The sequence below is a fragment of the Oryzias melastigma genome, linkage group LG13 (genome assembly GCF_002922805.2).
Source record: "Oryzias melastigma strain HK-1 linkage group LG13, ASM292280v2, whole genome shotgun sequence".
NCBI classification, from domain to species: Eukaryota; Metazoa; Chordata; class Actinopteri; order Beloniformes; family Adrianichthyidae; genus Oryzias; species Oryzias melastigma.
Genome location: NC_050524.1, coordinates 5,831,536 through 5,850,313, shown reverse-complemented (window position 1 = coordinate 5,850,313; position 18,778 = coordinate 5,831,536). Strand labels below are relative to the sequence as shown.

Below are 18,778 nucleotides of genomic sequence, written 5' to 3'. Positions count from 1 at the left end.
AAAACATTTATGGCGATTAAAAACAATTGAGATTTTAAGGTACATTTTCAAAAAATATCGATACTGGTATCGATATCTGCGATATTGACCGGTATAGGATCAATACCAAATGCTCAGTATTGCCCAGCCCTAACCTGCATGTTAAAAAGGTCGAGTACGATGTGATTGTACAGTGAAAGAAAATGTGTGCATTTGTAACAAAGAAACTAAACTTTGTGTTATTGCAGTTTCTTAAATATCAGTATCAGGAAATATTGGCTATCAGCTACAGTTACAGTGGAAATATCAGCTGGTAAAATATGTCGGCACATCTATCAGTTGTTTGTAAACAACCCTTTTCATTCCCACTTTCACCTTATTGGATGAACGGGTTGGGGTTCCATCAGAAATCCTACATTCCTTTCAAATGTTTAAACAGACATGAGAGACGACTGTAAACTCCTAAAGTCCTCTGGTCTCAGCGAGTAAATCCATCTGGTCCAGTTTTCCACATCCACAACAGAGACAGACTCTCTTCTGTAATACTGGGACGTAGACGTCACCGAGGAGGTTGAGGGCTGTACGACCTCGCAGACTGAAAGTATTTCCTTTGATCTCCTTCTTTTCAGAAATAAACCACTACTCCACTTCACCAGTTCAGACAGAAGCAAATAGAGGGAACTTTCTTTTCACATATACCTTTTAGAAAAGTATATATTTATGCTCATTTATCTGCAGGTTGTCACTCATCCTTTATGGCGGTGAAGATTTCTTTTATCAAGGTGAAGTTGTTTTTCACGAGCAAATAGCTGAGCTTCTTTAAACATGTTTGAGTGCTGCATGTTTATATCTTTAACATGCTTAAAACTGTGCTGTTTTCTTGATTCCATAAAGGTTATTTGAATATAGTAGAAGTGTCTTTTTTATATACAAACTGGCCTTCATCTTTATTTTTTTATGATAAAGTGTGGTGGATGTTTGATGTTTTCGGTTCTGGTCTAGATCCTTCTTGTAGTATGGTAAATCTAGATTGATTTTAGACCCTATACTGGTCTATGAAAAGGCCATACAACTAGAAGCCCTGTTTTCTTCAACCTTTTTGTCACAAAAAATGTTTTTAAGAGTCCAAAATCTTGAGAGAACAGTGACATAAACGTACTGTGTGATTTTCTTCAATCAGGAAGAGCTCCAAAAAGCCTTTTCTTTATGAAAAGACGCTCTCTTTACCTTGTTGTTTCTCTGTTTTCTTTCTATGTATTTCCTCCATATTCAACGCTCACTTCCTGTTGGTTTGCACCACCCTAAGTGTCACCCCGTCTTCAAATCAGCGTTAAAACTTCTATCTCTGACCTAGAGGATATTTGGTCAAAAACTAATTGGACAGTAAAATCCAATCTATGCAAAAGCAAAGCAAAAGATTAGGAAAATTCCATTAACATATGGTTAGGGGTGACTGCGTCTCAGTCCTGTTTGAACTTCAAAAGTCATCCCACTACCAATTACACTCTAAATTGCAATTTACCTCAGTTAATTAACCTAATTAATATTCAATGGAACAGCAAAAAGACTCCTACTTGATTCGTTCCACTTTTAATTTAACATATCACGCCTGATAATCTGGCCTTTTGCGATATGCATCTCCTCCACTGTGCTTGTCCACTCCAGTCAGTTTCACATTAGCATGCGCAGAATGAGAGCTGGACAAAGAAAGACTCCCTTTAATAAACAGTCTTTTTCTGCGGATGTACCGAGGGAGGATCTGCTCCTAATCTTGGCATCTTGATCAGCAAAACAGAATTCATAAATTTCCTATCCCTATTAATTACAAGCTCTAAAATTAGAGCTGCCTGCTGGCATTTTCCTAAGGTGAAAGTTTCCATAGTTGGAGATCCTCGGAATTTTTTCCAAGTAATAAAAACTTTGATCAGAGAGCGCCGCTCTGCTGCTCGTAATCTCTGCGAAATTTGTAGAGACAGATTTTATGTTGTTGTGGTCTTCCGCTGCCTTCATAAAGCAACTTAACGTTCCTTTCACTTAAAGTCACAGAGTAAATGTAGCCCCCGTTCTCTTCCGCAAAGCAATAAAAGCAGCACAGCCTCCTGAGGTCAGGCACGACCACAACCAAATGAGGCCCGTCCTCATCCTCAATCTGACAAGCTAAACTAAATATCGCCAAAATAAATGACCGATTCAGGACCATGGACAGATCCGCAAAAGCTAGAACCGTTTGAAATTAAAAATATAAAACAAATGCAGGCTAAAGCGGTGGTTTTCAGCCTTTGAGCCGAGGTTTTTTTATTGACAAAAATCCTGCATCACACCAGCATCTATAAATGCAAAAAAAGGAGAATAGTCTGTATTGATGTTCAGTCCCTTGTGTCTGTTTTGTAATAGTTTACACAGAAAAGCTGGAAGTTGCTGCTGTTTTTCCTAAATATTGTAATAAAAGTTGTGACAGTTTTCAATAATCATTTTTAAACTAATTTCCTTGAAAATTTTCCCAGGTTGTTGTTTTTCCCTCCAATTCAGTGCAATTATATTTTAACCTCATTAACATATTGATTATAAACAGTGAAAATGCTTTTTAAAATGTTTGTGTAAGAGCAACTGTAATGGTTGAACAAATATGTGATTGATGTTTGGTTTATTACCAAATTTTACACAAGAAAAGAGAACATAATATTCATGGTTAATTGTAACTACACAAAAAGTGAACACGCTGTTTTTTGTTTTGTTTTTATTAATTGTTTTTTTTCCGTCTTAAAAGTGTAACTTTAACAAAAAATGTTAAATTGTTTCAATCTAGTTTAAATATGTCACTAAACTTTAACTCTGTTTCACTCTATTTTATCATCACTTATGTTCAAACTTAACTTCAAATCTTTCAAAAATGTGTGAAACTGAATTTGTCCTTCAATCCAGACATCAGAAACAGGAGGTTAAACACAAACCTTGAAGCAAAACTAAATTGTTCCTCTGATTTCATCAAGAATATTTGAAAACTGTTAGAACAGACTGTTTGGTCAGTGTAGCACAGAGGCAATGTCACTTTAACCCAATGCATTATGGGACATGTAGTAAAAACTGTCACAGATGTTGGACAGATTTCTGTCTTTGAGCTTCATTACTTTGTTCTGGTCTGACGCTGGATCCTGCAGGAAGCTACACCGCTAGCTGTTGATGGAACTGAGACGAATCAGAACAAGGAAGTGAGGCCATTAACCACTTCTGATTGGTCAGATGGATAATGAATGATTGGCAGATACAGTTGAAGGGGGCGGGACTTTTCCTAAAATCAGAGCTAACGCCTTATTTTTGCGGGCAGATCGTGGTACCTTCGTTCTTATCAGAGTCAAATGTAGAATCAAAGGAACTCGAAGATAAAAGAATGTTATGGTTTTCATGTTTCAAACTACTCAGTGTTGGATGAACAGAGAGCTGATATATCCTGGCGATGGTAAATATTTTAAGATAAGTGAAAATGGGTGATTTCCCACAGTACACCTGACCTTCTCTCACGACACCCCGTTTGATTTAACATGTTCAGAACACAGGACGGCAGCTTCCCTCAGAACAGGACAAAGTAAATAACTTACTTTTGTTTGGCAAATACAGAAAGAAAGTTGTAGAGAGGAATGAAATATGGAAGACAAACCCAACTCTTTCTGTGAAATCAAAGCACCACCAGACTGTAACAAGATAACATACCGATCAAAGAAGCGTAGCCCCAAAAATATGTGGTACACCCAAATCCATGAGCTCCCCTGCCCCCTCATTGTGGATAGGAGTGGATTGGTCACACACGGATTTGATTGAAGGACACCCATGCTTGGACACACCAAACATCACAAACATCTGGCAGAACAAATGAAAAACCTCAAGTGATCCTTGGCAGGAAACACACTGTTCAGAAAACACTTACAGAAACCTACAGAAGTCTTAATATAGCTTTCAAAACTCACCTAAAACAACATCCACAGATGAAAAGAAGACTTTGCAAAGGGAGTTGTAATGGAACAAACTGTAACCTGAACAGCACCAACCTACTGCAGACGCACACTATGGATAAAATATGGATAACATAAAAGTAAAACAAGGGCACACACAAGAACTCGTTGATCATTTCAACACTCTGGTTGCTACAGGAAACGTACAGTTCATGCTTTAAAAGAACTGAATGTCTTGTTTGAAGGCTCTAGAGTTGAATACCCAGCCGTGTCAAAACCCACAAACCGGCATTCATGGATCTACAAAGCAGCGCTGCGGTTTCTCATCATCTCTGGATGCAATTTAGACTTCTTATTTTTTCTTCCTTTTAATGCGTTAAGTTGCTAAATGCTCTACTGTGTTCACCACAGTCACAAACCGTGTGCCGTCCGGTTGGTGCTGAGGAACTAATGAACAGAAGACATTAAAAGAGCTCACGGAGAGAACCGCAGCTGCCTGCTGTGGCTGAAAACTGTACAGACACTAGAATCTAAACAAAAGGAGGCTGGGCATCCAAATGCTTCAGTTCAGATGGTTACGTCTGAGTACACGACAACGAAAATTAAGCCTTGACCTTAAATGATTCATAAAGCATGGATCTGCATAACAATGTTCAGCAAATGTATGAATTCTTCTCTTTTTTTTAAGAGTTTCATTTATGCAGTTTATATGCAACTAATCAATCAAAAGGAATTAACGTGTTAATAATTATTAAGGGAAATTATCTTTTTTTTAGGTGTGCAGGTTCATTTCTTATGGCTTCTGGGTAAACACTTGATAAGTAAAAAAATGTCAAACAATAAATGAAGGAAATGTTTTCTTTCTGGCCTATTTGTGTTTAAAAGCCAGAATTTGTCATATAAAATGTACCTAGTAAAACATTACAATTAATGTGTTTAATCAAAATCCAAAATTGTGATTAATCCAATTAATTATTTTTATCGACTGACAGCATTAATTAAAAATAAAGGGCCAGAAATCGATCAAAAAAAAAAAAAACAATTAATAGCAAACCTGGGAAAAAATTAATCGTGATTAATTTTTTTAGTTACAGCATGTGCTGAAAAAATTTATCACAATTAATTTTTTTCAGGACATTAATTAATTTTTGAAATCAATTAATCACAATTATTTTTTTCAGGTCTGCGATTAATTTGTACATTTGTTTAGTCGAATAATCATGATTAACTTTTTTTTTCAGGTTTGTGATTAATTTGCTATTTTTTTAATCAATTAATCCCAATTAGTTTTTTGTTTTTTTTTTAGGTTTGCGATTAGATTGTTAATATTATAAGTGATTCCAGGATTTCATTTTTCAATTGTTGCTAAAATTAGGAGCTACTATTCTAGGAGTATCAAATATCAAAGTTATTCTTCACACAATATTGTAAAAACTGACTTCAAAACTCATCAACTGAAGGATTTTTTTGTCTCTTATTTGCCAAAGAATTTCACTTCAACGCTCTCAAGTTGTGCTTAGTTTAAATGGTCAAGATAGGGTTAAGATTCTGAATATTCAACATCTAATGCTTTGCTGAATCATGTTTTGTCTTAAAGAGTCACAGACATTTAAAAGGATTCTAGTTTAGTTTATTTAAGAGGAGGCTTCTCACCAACGAGGTCATCTGAAGGTCCTTAACAGGAAAATCAAACAACAAAAAAACCCTCTCAGATTGATTTATTCTAATTCCCTCTTAGATGAAACTGTTACAGCAACACTTTAAAATGAGACTAGAGAAGGAAGTGAGTGTTTTTGAGCACGTACTGTTTGACAGAGGGGAAGAATGTGTCCCCCCTAATGAAAAAAAGGAATTCCATCAGAATCAAAGTGAGGATGAGCATCGGCACTGACTGTGAGGACAGGAAACAACCAGAGACACCAAAGACGAGGTAGAAAACCACAAAATGAGCTGAAGAGTTGAGTTTGCAGACAGACGCTGATCGCTTCACAGAATGATCACTTTAGCCAAATGTCCTGAAAAACCAAATCTTTAAATTACATCCGGCTAACATAACCATCAACCCATCCACTTCTAAAGCTGCTTTATCCCTTTTAGAGCTGCAGGGATGCTGGAGCCTATCCCTGCTATCTGCCTGGCAAAGGCAAAGGCGGGGTATACCCTAACACAGGGGTATTCAAATCCAGGCCTCGAGGGCCGGTGTCCTACATGTTTTCCAACCAACCTTCCATTGAAGCTCCTTATTGGCTAAACATACCTGATCCTGGAAATTAGCAGCCAATAAGGAGCTTCAATGGAAGGTTGGTTGGAAAACATGTAGGACACCGGCCCTCGAGGCCTGGATTTGAATACCCCTGCCCTAACATGTTGTTGTTCACAGTGAACTGACTGAGAGTTTTTAACCTGACGCCCTTCCTGACACAAACATGTGTTTGAAAGGCACAGGAGGATCCAGTGAGGCAGCAGCGTCAAAGGTCCGGCCTAAGAACCCACGCTGGATTAAGCTCTGTGGGAATTGAACTCAGGTTTCCTGCGTGGCAGCCCTACACCCAACCCACTTTTTTATCACGTTAACCTCGTTACTTCAGTGTTTATGCACACCTGGACGAGCAACATCCTCCTCATACCTGTCATTTAAGAGAAATAGATTATTAAATCAATTATTAGAACTGCAGCCTTGTTATATTTTTAAGTTTAAATAGTTTTTTTTACCAAAGCGGACTATTAAAAACGCACGTTGTCATGGTAACAACTTCAGCGCACAGTGTCTCCTCTCACAGGCCGTCACGGCCGACGGAGGCCTGAGCCGTCTGCTTGCTGCCTCTCGAAAAGTCATCGTCACGAGAAGTTAAAAAATCCTCATTTCAGAGGGAAAGTTCACCTCTTAGCGAATGTTTTTGTCCAGATGATGAACCAAATGTGTATTTAAAATAAAAAACCAAGAGTCTAAATAGTTCATTCCTCCTTGATGTTTCATTTCTTCTTTCTTAGGTACTCTATTCTTCTCTGCTTCATCCCAGTCTTTAAAATGATCAAATAGGTTAAAAGAAACTAAAATCACTTTTTCTTCTGTCTTGCTGTTGTGATAAACTGTGGAATAAAGTATATCAACATTTGAATTATTGCATTAATATGAAGTTTGAGGTCAATATTTTTGATGTAGTTAACTGGACCATATTTGGGCCTTTTGTTTTCTTTTTCCTGTTTTGTTAATAGTTTAATATTGAAAATCATTACCCTCAGCGGTGTCAAAGTAAAGGTTGAAAGTCTTTTAAATATAAATAATCATAATAACTTCATATAGCCTCCATTTTAGTTGTATTTTGATCTTTTACTTTGACACAATGTCACAAATATAAATAAAATGAGGCTTTTCACATCAGTCGTTTGGTTAAAAATCTTTGCGATTAATTAATCATACAAAAAAAAGATGTGTGTGACAGCACTTTGTGTGACGTCACTTTTAATTCACTGAAACGTTTGGAAATTGGAGAAATGAATATTCAAGTTATCGGAATAGAGCAGTGAAAGAAACGGCCGGGAGGAGGATTCACACGGCTTCCAACAAGTCTCACAAGTCTCTTCTAACTGTAGATGGCGCACACGCTCTAATAAACAGTAGAAAAAGACAAACAAGAAAAACTTCCTGGTCGTCCAGTGAGAACGCCATGGGATAAACGGATTCTTGACCAGGAGTTGAACTTCCTGTTCTTCTCTCTTGTGTAGAAGAACTGGTGATGGCAACATAAATCTCTCAGGTAAAGTCTGATTCTAGCCTCCTCTGCCCCCTTGAATTCTGGGTATTTCTTCAGAATAAACAGTTTGAGGCTTTTTTCTCTTATGGATTAGAGCTGATATTTGTGGTCTTCTTTTTCTCTCTGGTGACGTTTGTGTTTTCGCTCCATCATAAAGAGGATCTTTGAAGATCCAGACAAAGAACTATGACTGAACATATAGGGATACATTTAACTAAATATACTTTATAAGAACCCTGTTCTGATTTTTGTCAAAACTGAAGTCTTAATACATCAAACTCAAAACAGAAACCTCTTTTCCATGTTGTAACTCCTCTTCTCTCTAGTTCAGTTTATTTGTTTGTTTTTCAGTTTCACATTCAGGTCATTATACTTCCAGGTTATCGTGCAGACCTCTGATGTCAGCGCATGTAGGAGGCATGCATAATACTTTGTTTCTGCGTTTCCTGGAGCACGCTCTTCCTCTCACCCCTCATCCATCTGATCCCGTTTACACAAGCCTCCTTACTTTGATCAGCGTGGACTCGTGCTGTTTGATTACCCGCTTTGGTAAAAAAAAAAAAAAAAAAAAGGAGGAGAAAAAAATTCATTTCAAGTTCAGATTGCTTTTTTGAACAGCAGAGAAACAAACCAATCAGCACCAGAGTCCCCGTGAAGGTTGCCTCATTTCTTAGTTTAAATAAAAAGGTTCTTCTGAAGGTCACAGATGGAAAATTTAAATGAGAGGAAAATGATTGTAGACGGATGCTCTGGTTTTATGGAAGCCAAAAGAAACTGCAGCATTAAGGATTATATTTATGACTGCAATAAATTCTTCCTGTAAGACTTGTCTTTGTTGACTTTGATCTTCACGTGTGATATATGAGAAGAGATGGCCGATGATTGGGAAGGATTTCATTTTCATGAAATCCTTATCATCTTAATGCAGCTGTCACTCGCCTCCTAAATAACCTGCCACCTCCAGATAAACAAAGCAAACGTGCGACACAATATGCAGCGAACAGACTCCTCGTGTGACTAAAGTATTACCGCCGCGCAGCAAGGACGGGATCTGTTTCAGTCACAGCCGTGATTGAGGAATCATTGTCCACCTGAGCGTCCGGGCTCGCGCCTGATGCCGTCACTCAGGGCCTGTCGCTGTCGATTACACATGGGTGTCAGGAAGTGTGAAAATCCACGAGTCCCATGTGGCGCCGGTGCGTTCCGGAGCGCCCTTGCCCAAAGTCAAGCACGTAGCCGTCCTCTGCGATGAGACGGGCAATAACTCATCACTTCCTGAAAAGCGGGAATTCTATGGTCTCAAGTCGCGTTAAAGTGATTTTAATCAACTATGAGGCCTTGACATGTGGACACAGTCATTTTATTAGCCTATCACGACTAATGATGAGTCGTTTGTCTTTGGTATTAGTGTTTCATCGTCTCAGAGCTTCACTCCAAACAGTATTTATGTTTTTTCTAATGTCTTAGCAGGCATGAGATGAACTGTTCTCACAGATTCAAAGGAGCCACAGTCTCCGATATTCTGAGATGTTGTGCAGCAGCTCAGAGGAAATGACTCACACCCACAGGGCGAACATTATTATTAAAGACAGTCTTTGAAAGAGGGAGAGTTTCTCTCCTTTTTTTTGCTGTTTGTTTCTCCCAAGGCTAACAGCATCCTCCTGCAGAACTACACGGGTCAGCAGGGGCTAAAGGCAGCTTCGCACAGGAAAAAGCGCCCGGGGGAAGATAGGAAGCAGGGAAATGTTGACACATGATTCAGTTCTCAAATGGAACTATTCCATGTGGAGAATACAGAAATGCCATCACAGCAGACAACAGCGCGGCTGCTCCTTTGCTTCTCGTGCACGTAAAACAGTCGTTATGCTGGGCTGTTGTGAAGGCCGTGTTGAACGGGAATCCGGACTTCAGGACTGGACACTAAACACAAGGCGGTTCATGGAAACGTTCTGTTCAGATGGTGTCCAAAAGGAAAATGGTGTTTGTAGAACAAATTGTAAATTATGATTCACCAACAGGTCCATAAACATAATTGATAAAAGATTTATTGGTTTATTTTTTATTATTTGACCCTATAGGTGGCGTATTATTTTCCTGTAAGAGAAATTTGGTTCCTATTGTTGCAACATTGTAATCCGTGCAGTCTATTTTTTTTGTTTCAATTGTAACAATAATGAAGAGAAAAGTTTATTCAACCAGCTCAACATAAAGATTTTTTTAATCACTAATCAAAGACACAACAGGTGCCCCAGCCAGTAAGGCCAAGTGGGCCCCAAATGGCCTTGTTTCCATGGTTCGTTAGCCTACCCACGGTCCACATTTTTGTCGAGGGATCTGATTGGCCACAACTTGACTAACTTGGACTACAGAATTAAAAAAAATGGATTATCAAGAACATGTTAAAAAAAGGTTGTAGAGTAAGAATGGTTATCCTGACAAATATAATAACTGAGCATTAGCTGTTTATTTGTTTATAGAAGTTTCCTTCTTGTTTGGGACACCGGGCCACCAGAATCCTGAGTACAGTTACCATAATGCTCCAATAATCCATCAAGCGAGTCGGCTCCATACTCTACCTCAGTTGTTCTAAAAATATTTGGACACATTTCTAAGTGCCGTGGATCCCCAAAAAGCAGTTCGAGATCAGAAAACTCAACCAGAATTCTCACATAATGTGCACGCACTGTCGATTTTTGAAAAATTGAAACTAGTAGTCCAATAAATATGGTACTTTGCTTTACACTTTTAACACTCTTGGTCCTTCAATTTACAGTGGGGCAAAGGCTGCTGGGTATCTGTCCCACTCAGCCCTCCTCCAGTAAGAAACTAGGATGCATAACACTGTTACCATTAGCAACAGTTATGAGGAATTAATAATAATATTATAATGATACATTCTATTTATACAGCACTTTTAAAAGATAGAAAACAAATAACATGAAAAAGCAAACATTCAATTTAAAAATGGAAATACAAATTATGAAATAAAATTAAAGATTAAAAGCAATTTTAAAAAGATGAGTTTTAAGAGTTTATGTACATTTATAAGTATAAATATGATGCACTGCGGCCTAAAGATGAAAATAAAAGTGATACGATTGTTCAGAAAAAGCAAAATAAATGTTCTTTATTGTAAAAATGAATAACCTAAATGAAAAAAAAAATCCTATTAATGCAACGTGTTTATTTGGAAGATGACACGTACACATGATCAGAGAGCTGCTAAGGAGTCTCATATGTAGACTTTGGTTTAAAATTGCAAACAACCTGATCTGAAATGCAGCAGGACTGTGAATTAGTTTGACTCAGTTCAGATGTTTATATTTCCATCTGAAGAGAGAAAAACCAGTCCACCTTTTCTTTAATCTGAGTGAGCCTTCAGCGCCGCCAAGGACACACAATACAGCAGTGAATAGATCAGGTCAAACTCCACATCAACTGTGAAAAACATGGAGATCCACATTTTTTAATGGTATTTTACACATAATAAATCACCAAAACACACAATTTTGCTCATTTTTAGTGTTTCCACATCTATTTCATCCTATCTGTTGATTGACCATAAGGGATAATCCAACAATTCACAGTATAAAGAGAGAATTTGTTCTGCTTTAATAACAAGGTTACTGTTTTGTGCATTTATTAATTTATATTAGGTTGGAAATAAGTATAAATCCTTGAGAAATCCTTCGATGATTTGTCATTAACTGCTCTGCCAGACTGCTTTTTTAATTAAAAACAACACTTACAAAGAAACGTTGTGCGCACCAAATTTACCAGAATGTGCTGAAAAATACAGGATTTCACACCTTTTCTCAAAAGCATCACATTTGCTCACCCTCATAAGAAATGGCACATTTGTGACCAAATTTAGGTGTATTTGTGTCTCCTGTTGCTTTAATATACATCTTTATAGTTTACATCTCTTAAAAAATGATTTATAATTTTAGAAGTTGTCATTTTGTTCAGGACATTACTGCTTGTACTATATATATTTATAAACTTTATAGTTTTTGAAATATTCAGCAAAATATGTCTCAAAGGAAATAAATGAGAAAGTGCTCAAATTTTTCAAACACTTGGTGCACTTTGAAACTTGTGAACCTCTGAATTCTTTCAGATAGAGTGACCATTCAAACTTTAAAATGTTCAGCAACTATAGTTGTTTTAAATTAATTTGAAAGCTTTTATTTTAGTCACATGCTAGCTGTTTTTTTTCTTTTTTTTTTGCTTATTTGGACTCTTTCATTTTTTATTTATTTGTTTATTTATTTTTTGCTAATTTGGTGTTTAGATGATATTTTATTTTTATGCTGGCTAAATTAGACATTTTTCCTTTTTTTTGCCCAATTTTGAGTTTAGCTAGTATTTTAGCATTATGCTAGCTGTTTTGATAAAATTAGACATGTTTTAAAGTTCTTTAGGCAAATTTGGCGTTTAGCTATTATTTTAGCATTATGCTAGTTTTTTGTCAAAATTAGGCATTTTTCCAGTTTTTGCCAATTTAGCACTTAGCTAATATTTTGACAATTTTTCAAATTCAGTGTTTTCAGCTGTCAGTTTCAGCGTTTTCAGCTATCAGCTCTGACATATTTAGCGACCGCATTCAGCTTACAGTATTCACACTTGCATTATGGTTTTGATTCTTTTTCATCCAGGTGATGAGTCATGGTATCTGGACTTATTGAAACATTTTGCCAATCATCCAAATCGCTTCATCAGCTAGTAGTCAGTGTTAATGGTAATGATGTGTCTGAAATCAGAAGAGGCTTTAGTGAAGAGTGCTGGGTCACAATCACAACAGTTCAACCTCTGCACAGTCCACCCATTGATGGGACTCATCAGAAAGCTTTAACGCTTTTGAAAACAGGAATTTAGAGATGACCTATGTACACTTGTTAGTTTTATGTACTTTTTTGGCAAACCTTAATTGTTTTTATTCAACGGTAAACTGAAAATAAATAAACAAACATTCAGAATAATTTGCCCAGATGATTGATTTTTTTTCTCTCCTCTACTTGCAGCCTGTGGCTGCAGCATCAGCTCTGATCGTTGGGAAAAGAAAAATGAAACATTTACCTGCTTCACGTGTCCAACTATCTCCGCTAATAAGCAGAAAACAGGACAAAAACATATTCAAGTGGGATGCATTAAAAAGAAAGAAAGTGACTATTTGCACGTGTGAGTCCGTGCTGCCAAAGAAAGAACGTTCCACACTGGCAGCACGAACCCGGAGGAAGGGTTAGGGTTGGTTGATTAGTGTAACCAACAACATGTAGCCTTGAATGTAGTTATTGCCTTTGATGAACGAGCAATGAAAGCCTTGGTGAAGATTTTTTCACGATTGTTTTCATCTTTCTTAGAAACCAATGCAATAAAGAGATAGTAACTTATTTAGTAGTCACCATAGTGACCAGAGGGTTTAAAATATGACAGAGAATCACCAATAATTTCCAGAATTGATTTGATTTGATTCACCAGAACCTGGATCGATTCTGATTTTTGCCTGCTCTTTAATCCTCTCAACTCAATTCAATTTTGAGTTTATAAAGTTAAAATGTTTAGACACATTTGTTAAGAAATACATCACTAATATATATATATATATATATGTATGTGTGTTTTTTAAGTTTTCATATTAATTTGATACAGTTCACATACTGTAAAATTTATTAGTGAAATAATAATTAGATTGTGTGAGGTTAGCCCCTGCTAACCTCTGCTTGTTTGCTAATGATATTACAATTATTTATATATATATATATCAATTATTAATCTTAAACAACTCATGCAAAAAAATCAGCATTTTTTTTTTTTGTCTTTTCTTGCAGGAAACAGAACAACAATCACACAAAAAAGCATTTATTCTGAGAAAACAACTGGACAAAAAGTTGCTAAAATTATGTGAACAGTCTCACAAAAAAAATAAAAAAATTCTGAGAACTGCACAAAAAATTGCAAAAACTTTCAGAATCAGAATATTACAAAAAATTGGAGACAAACAAATACACACAAATTGCTACAATTATGAGAAGAATCTCACAAAAATTGCAATGGAACCATTTCGCCCAAAAAAAATAAAAATAAAAAAAATATCTGGGAACATTATTGCACAAAATGCTAAAATTCTGAGATCAACAGTATCAAAACAAATTGCAAAACTTTCAGAATCAGAATATTACAAAAAATTGGAGACAAACAATTACACAAAAAATGCTACAATTGTGAGAACAACCATCACACAAAAAATCCACAAATTGTTAGAACCATTGCACTAAACAATCTTTGGGAACAGTAACTGTACATAATGCTAGAATTCGGAGAACAACAATGACGCAAAAAATTGCAAACATTCTCAGAATCACAAAAAAAATTTCAAGAACTTTCAGAATCAGAATACTACAAAAACTAGAGACAAATAATTACACACAAATTGCTACATATAATTATGAGAACAGCAATCACACAAAAATGTCACATATTCTTTGAACCAATGTACAAAAAAAAATCTCTGTGAACAACAATCGCACAAAATTCTGGGAGCAATAACACAAAAATCTGCAGAACTTCTGAGAACAATTTAAAAAAAAATCAGAAAATGTGAAGAAAATCACACAGAAAATTTGCAAAAAAGACTGATGTATGAGACACACGACTTCACTTATATGTCCCAGAGGTAAAAAGGGAATTAAATCAAAAAGGGTTGCAGCCTCTACAATTTATTTATGTATTTTCTCTTTAAGACTTGAGTCTCAATATGAAGAATAAATGTGAGAAAAAATATGATTATTGTTGTCTGGAATTGTTCACATCATGTTTATCTGATTTTGTAATTGATGATCAGAGAAATGTACAGTAAATTTCTGCTTAAGGGGTTTTTGTTTTGCAGCATTTTGCTTTCATTCCACTGTTAGCCACCAACCGAGTACAGAACAAATAAGGTACAATTTCCAAAAGTGATTCCACAGCATCTGTGAGGTAATCGGGACATTTTATCTAAGAATTTCTGACCTTGTTGGTTTCAACAAAGTACGAGAGGAATCAGCTTTGTGAATCCAATTCAAGCTTTATCCTAAATTCCTAGCAGGTGTGTGACATTTGCACAATAGCAAGTGTGATTTGAAGCGAATACTGATGTATAATTTGCATATTTTCTTGTACTTTTGCACCTCTGGCAGCAGCCGACACTTGTACTTCCTCCTTGAGGCGGGTTTGAAATACAGTTAAAGCCAAAGAAATGAGTGACTTTACCTTCAATTTAAAATCTGACTCCTCTTTTAGGGGTACATTTTTATGACCCTTAACTTTTTTAAAATTATACTTTAAATTGAATTTATATTTTAAAAAAAGCTTTTAACTGATGGATGACCATCAAATCCACAAGTCTAGAACAACATTAGCTGACCTATATGGACCATGGACAGGAGTGTCCTCATCTTAAGGAGAGTGTGGGTGTGTCTTGAAACTCTTATGGCCACCTTAAATGACGCAATGAAAATGAGACTATTTTGCTCTTGTGGTAAGTGTAGCATGAAATATCCATGAGGCTAAAGTAAAGGCCGTGTCACACTACCACTACATAGACATTTGCGTATATTACACGTATGAAAATTGGTCATACATGAATATATGTGGAAAAAGTCAGATAAGTTGTGGTCTTTCCCTGAAATTTTCACAGATGAATCATGAATGAACCATGTTAAAACCAAGGAAGAAGTACGAGTAAACCTGAGCTTCAATGAATTTCTTCACTTGGACATTCTTTGTCACTTTGACCCCTGGTCTGCACCAGTTCTAAGTCAGATGCCAGGAGACCCTCGGCAGCTGGGGATATCTGCGAGAAGGGCGAGGCGCGTGTCCAGAGTCCTATCCGCGACCCGGAACCCTACCACAACACACCCACTGATCGGGTCGCTGAACGCGTCACGTGCCCAAAGCTGAGTTCCTGATTGGCTGATATGACGCATTGACTTGTCAAACTTCTGTGATGTGATGTAAAAAGCAGACACTTGGGCGCTGCGCGGCACGCTCCTGACCTTTACTGAAACTAAGCACCAAAATGCCTCACCGTTTGCAGCAGCTTCTTTCAGTTTCAGTAGAACCGCGTAAATCATAACGGTTCCTACTTGGAATCAACCCCCTCTTTACTGACCATACATGAATGGCCCATACACGGGTGTGTACGTGCATGTGTCCATAGGATACGCACACAAACTACAGTCTGAATGTCTGTTTTCCTCATTTCTAACAATCAAGAATTTATTGAACTGCACTCATGAATCCTTATGAGGTCCACAGGTTTTGAGGGGGTTGGAAAAATGAAATATCCTTAAGACACACCTACATCTCACCTACTCTACCCTGTCTTAGCCTTTTGACCTGTTGCCGGCAGCATGTCCTTAGAGCAAAAATGTGTCTGCACACTGACTTGAGATTTCATGTGGGCCTCATGCATACAGGTTTGTCCATTTTTTTTCTCGCACATTTCACTGTAGGAGCAGTTGTGACTATACGATTGTACTGTTAAACATGTTTATCCCTCTCAGTCATCCATGTATGGACAAGTGAGGGTCTGTCTATCTTTTACAGTCTTTGCTTTCTGTGATGTTAAAGCTTTACAGTGTTAAATATTTAAAGTATTTTCCTTTTAAGTTCTTAAATAGGATGAAAAGCCTAAGCAGAGTAGCCTGAAATATGCTCTGCATCACCGCTGATTAACTGATGGATAAACCCCCAGAGGAATGCTCGGTGAGAGAATCGTCAGTCTTTAAATCACTCCATAATGATGCCGATAGCATCTGTGTTTGTCTCCGGCCTATCGCAGTTCCTGACCGTCCATCAGATAACCACACTAATCATGCAGTCCTTCTGTCTTCATCCCCCTCTGGCTCCAGGTCCCAGCAGGCCTCTTCTTAAAGTGCTGAGGGGAAGAAAAACAAGTTTAAAGCTTCGGCAGCGATAAAGATTCATCTCAGGTCAAGAGTTTGACGGTAAATCTTTGGGAACTCCACTGAAACAGAAACACTCCCTTTTTTTTCATCCTTACTCTGCAAACACTCAGAACAAAAAAGGCTTGGATGTGAAAGCAATTCATGTGAATGTTTTGATATTCCAATAAAAGGCGCATCGTTCTGACTCTGCAGCTCACCCAGAGTCCACTGTGAGGGAAGCGCCTCAAGCTGTGTGTGGGATGAGTCCCCACGGGTCCCCCTCTGCTCCCAAACACCGCTGATTATTGGACTCGCCTTGTCAGGTGAGAAGACTTATTTTTCAAAGCGCTGGCCTTTACTCACACACCGAGGAGAGGCCTTTCGTGGATTGTTGCTCCGACAGCAGCAGAGTTTGACGGTCCTTCTCTTTGTTTGTGCGTCTATGGTGTTTTACAGTCACATCAGGGGAATCTGCAGTACTCATATTGACCAGAGATGTCGCCGTCCTCACCTAAATGATACACGCTCTTTGACATTTTGTTAATCTTTGACTGTAAGTGATTCTGATGTGGACAAAAGCAGCACTTTAGGATAGTAATATTAAGTCCTGTTTGTTCTCTGCATTTGACCCATCCCCTGGGGAGTGGTGAGGTGATGACACAGCTGCGCGCAGGAACCAATTGGTGGTTTTAACCCCCAATCCAACCCTTTGATGCTGAGTGTCATGCTCCAATGTTTTAGAGTCTTTGGTATGTCCTGGATTTGAACTCAAGACCTTCCAGTGCCAGGGCAGACACTCTACCAGAGGGCCACTGAGCTGGTGTGGACTGCCTACGCAATCCACGAAAATCAGGGGTGTCAAACACAATTGCAACACTTAACATTCATAATGTGTGGATTTTATTTGTTTATTTCGATCCCCATTAGCTTCGTCGCTAGTCTTCCTGGGGTCCATAAGCATGAAATGCCCAAATTTTACAAGTTTCACATAAACTTTAAAAGGATTTCACAATTTTTTTTCTTGTTGTGAAATCTGTATCAATAAAAGTACTGTTTGATACAGACTGTTAGAAAAGCAGTCAGAAAATCTGAAGAAGCCAGAATGAAGACGCGTAGAGAGTGCTAATGAGTGTTCTGGGTCCAGGCAAGGGTCAGGGCAGGCGGCAACCAACCAGAGTGTAACGAGCTGCATGAAATACTCTCTACAGAAATCAGGGTTTAACTAATTTCCCTTTTTAATCAATAGAAACTAGTCAAACATTTGAACACCTATTCTTGAAATTCCACAAAATGAGAAAAAGTCTTCTTATTCTTTTCAGTCTCTTTAGGCTTTTTAGTCGCTTTTCCCAGTATCCAGACAAAAATGTCCATGTCCACAAAAATATAGATCCACCAGGAAACACTAGTCCAAAAAAAAAAAAAAAAAAAAATGGAATGATGTCACCAAAGTGGATGTTGTTTCCCCCTTAATCCAGCCTTCGTGGGGAGGTTATCCTTTTTTATTTCTTTCTGGTGTCCCTCACAGCGTTCCCCAACCTTTTTCTTATTCCTTCATCTGACGCCTCAAACTTTCCCTCTTTTATTTCCTTGGTGATGACTCCGCCCACTTCCTCCAGAATTCACAAAAACCTAACACAAACTTCTACACAATATTTATACAGAAAAAAACACTTTCTATTTGTGTTAGAGCCATTTTATTTTTCAAGCTGTTTTTCAAACTATTCATATCAGTATTCTAATTATTCTTTATTTATTTTTTCCTTTGAATACCTTTGTGGCAGTGCTACGTGAGTTGAAGACGAAGATGAACCAGAAGATCAGGTCAGGAGGAGAATGCTCAGTCATGCAGGCTGAGTGACACAAACAAGACTTCGCACTGTGCTCTGACTAAACATAGAGTGATTGCAGGTGGAAAAACGGCTGTGGGGCTTCTGAGAGTGACAGCAGGGGCTGATGGGAACTGTAGTTTGGAGACCCAGGAAGTTTTAGAACTCAGCTGATGGATGTCGCTGATGACCAGAGGGGGAAACAGGGGACCGATTCGTGGCAAATAGGCTGAGAGCTCACGCATTTCACGTAAATCATCTAAGTGCTTACATAATCCATGTAAATCAGCCGATTCAGTCTTGGGCAATTATACTCTTTACAAACATAAAGTAAGCGTATT

The 18,778-nt window shown here is 37.6% G+C and overlaps 1 long non-coding RNA gene across 4 annotated transcripts in view; it reads left to right on the top strand.

Moving 5' to 3' along the window:
- LOC112149068 overlaps nt 1-18,778 on the top strand; it is an 87,070-nt gene that overhangs the window by 62,976 nt on the left and 5,316 nt on the right. Inside the window, exons 3-5 of one of the 4 annotated variants that reach the window (XR_002919734.2) lie at nt 16,576-16,671; nt 16,825-16,934; nt 18,393-18,772. This is a non-coding gene — a long non-coding RNA (uncharacterized LOC112149068). Of the gene's footprint in view, nt 1-16,575; nt 16,672-16,824; nt 16,935-17,067; nt 18,773-18,778 lie in introns of those variants that run through there. The other 3 variants (XR_004948914.1, XR_004948913.1, XR_004948915.1) reach the window with 3 other exon arrangements.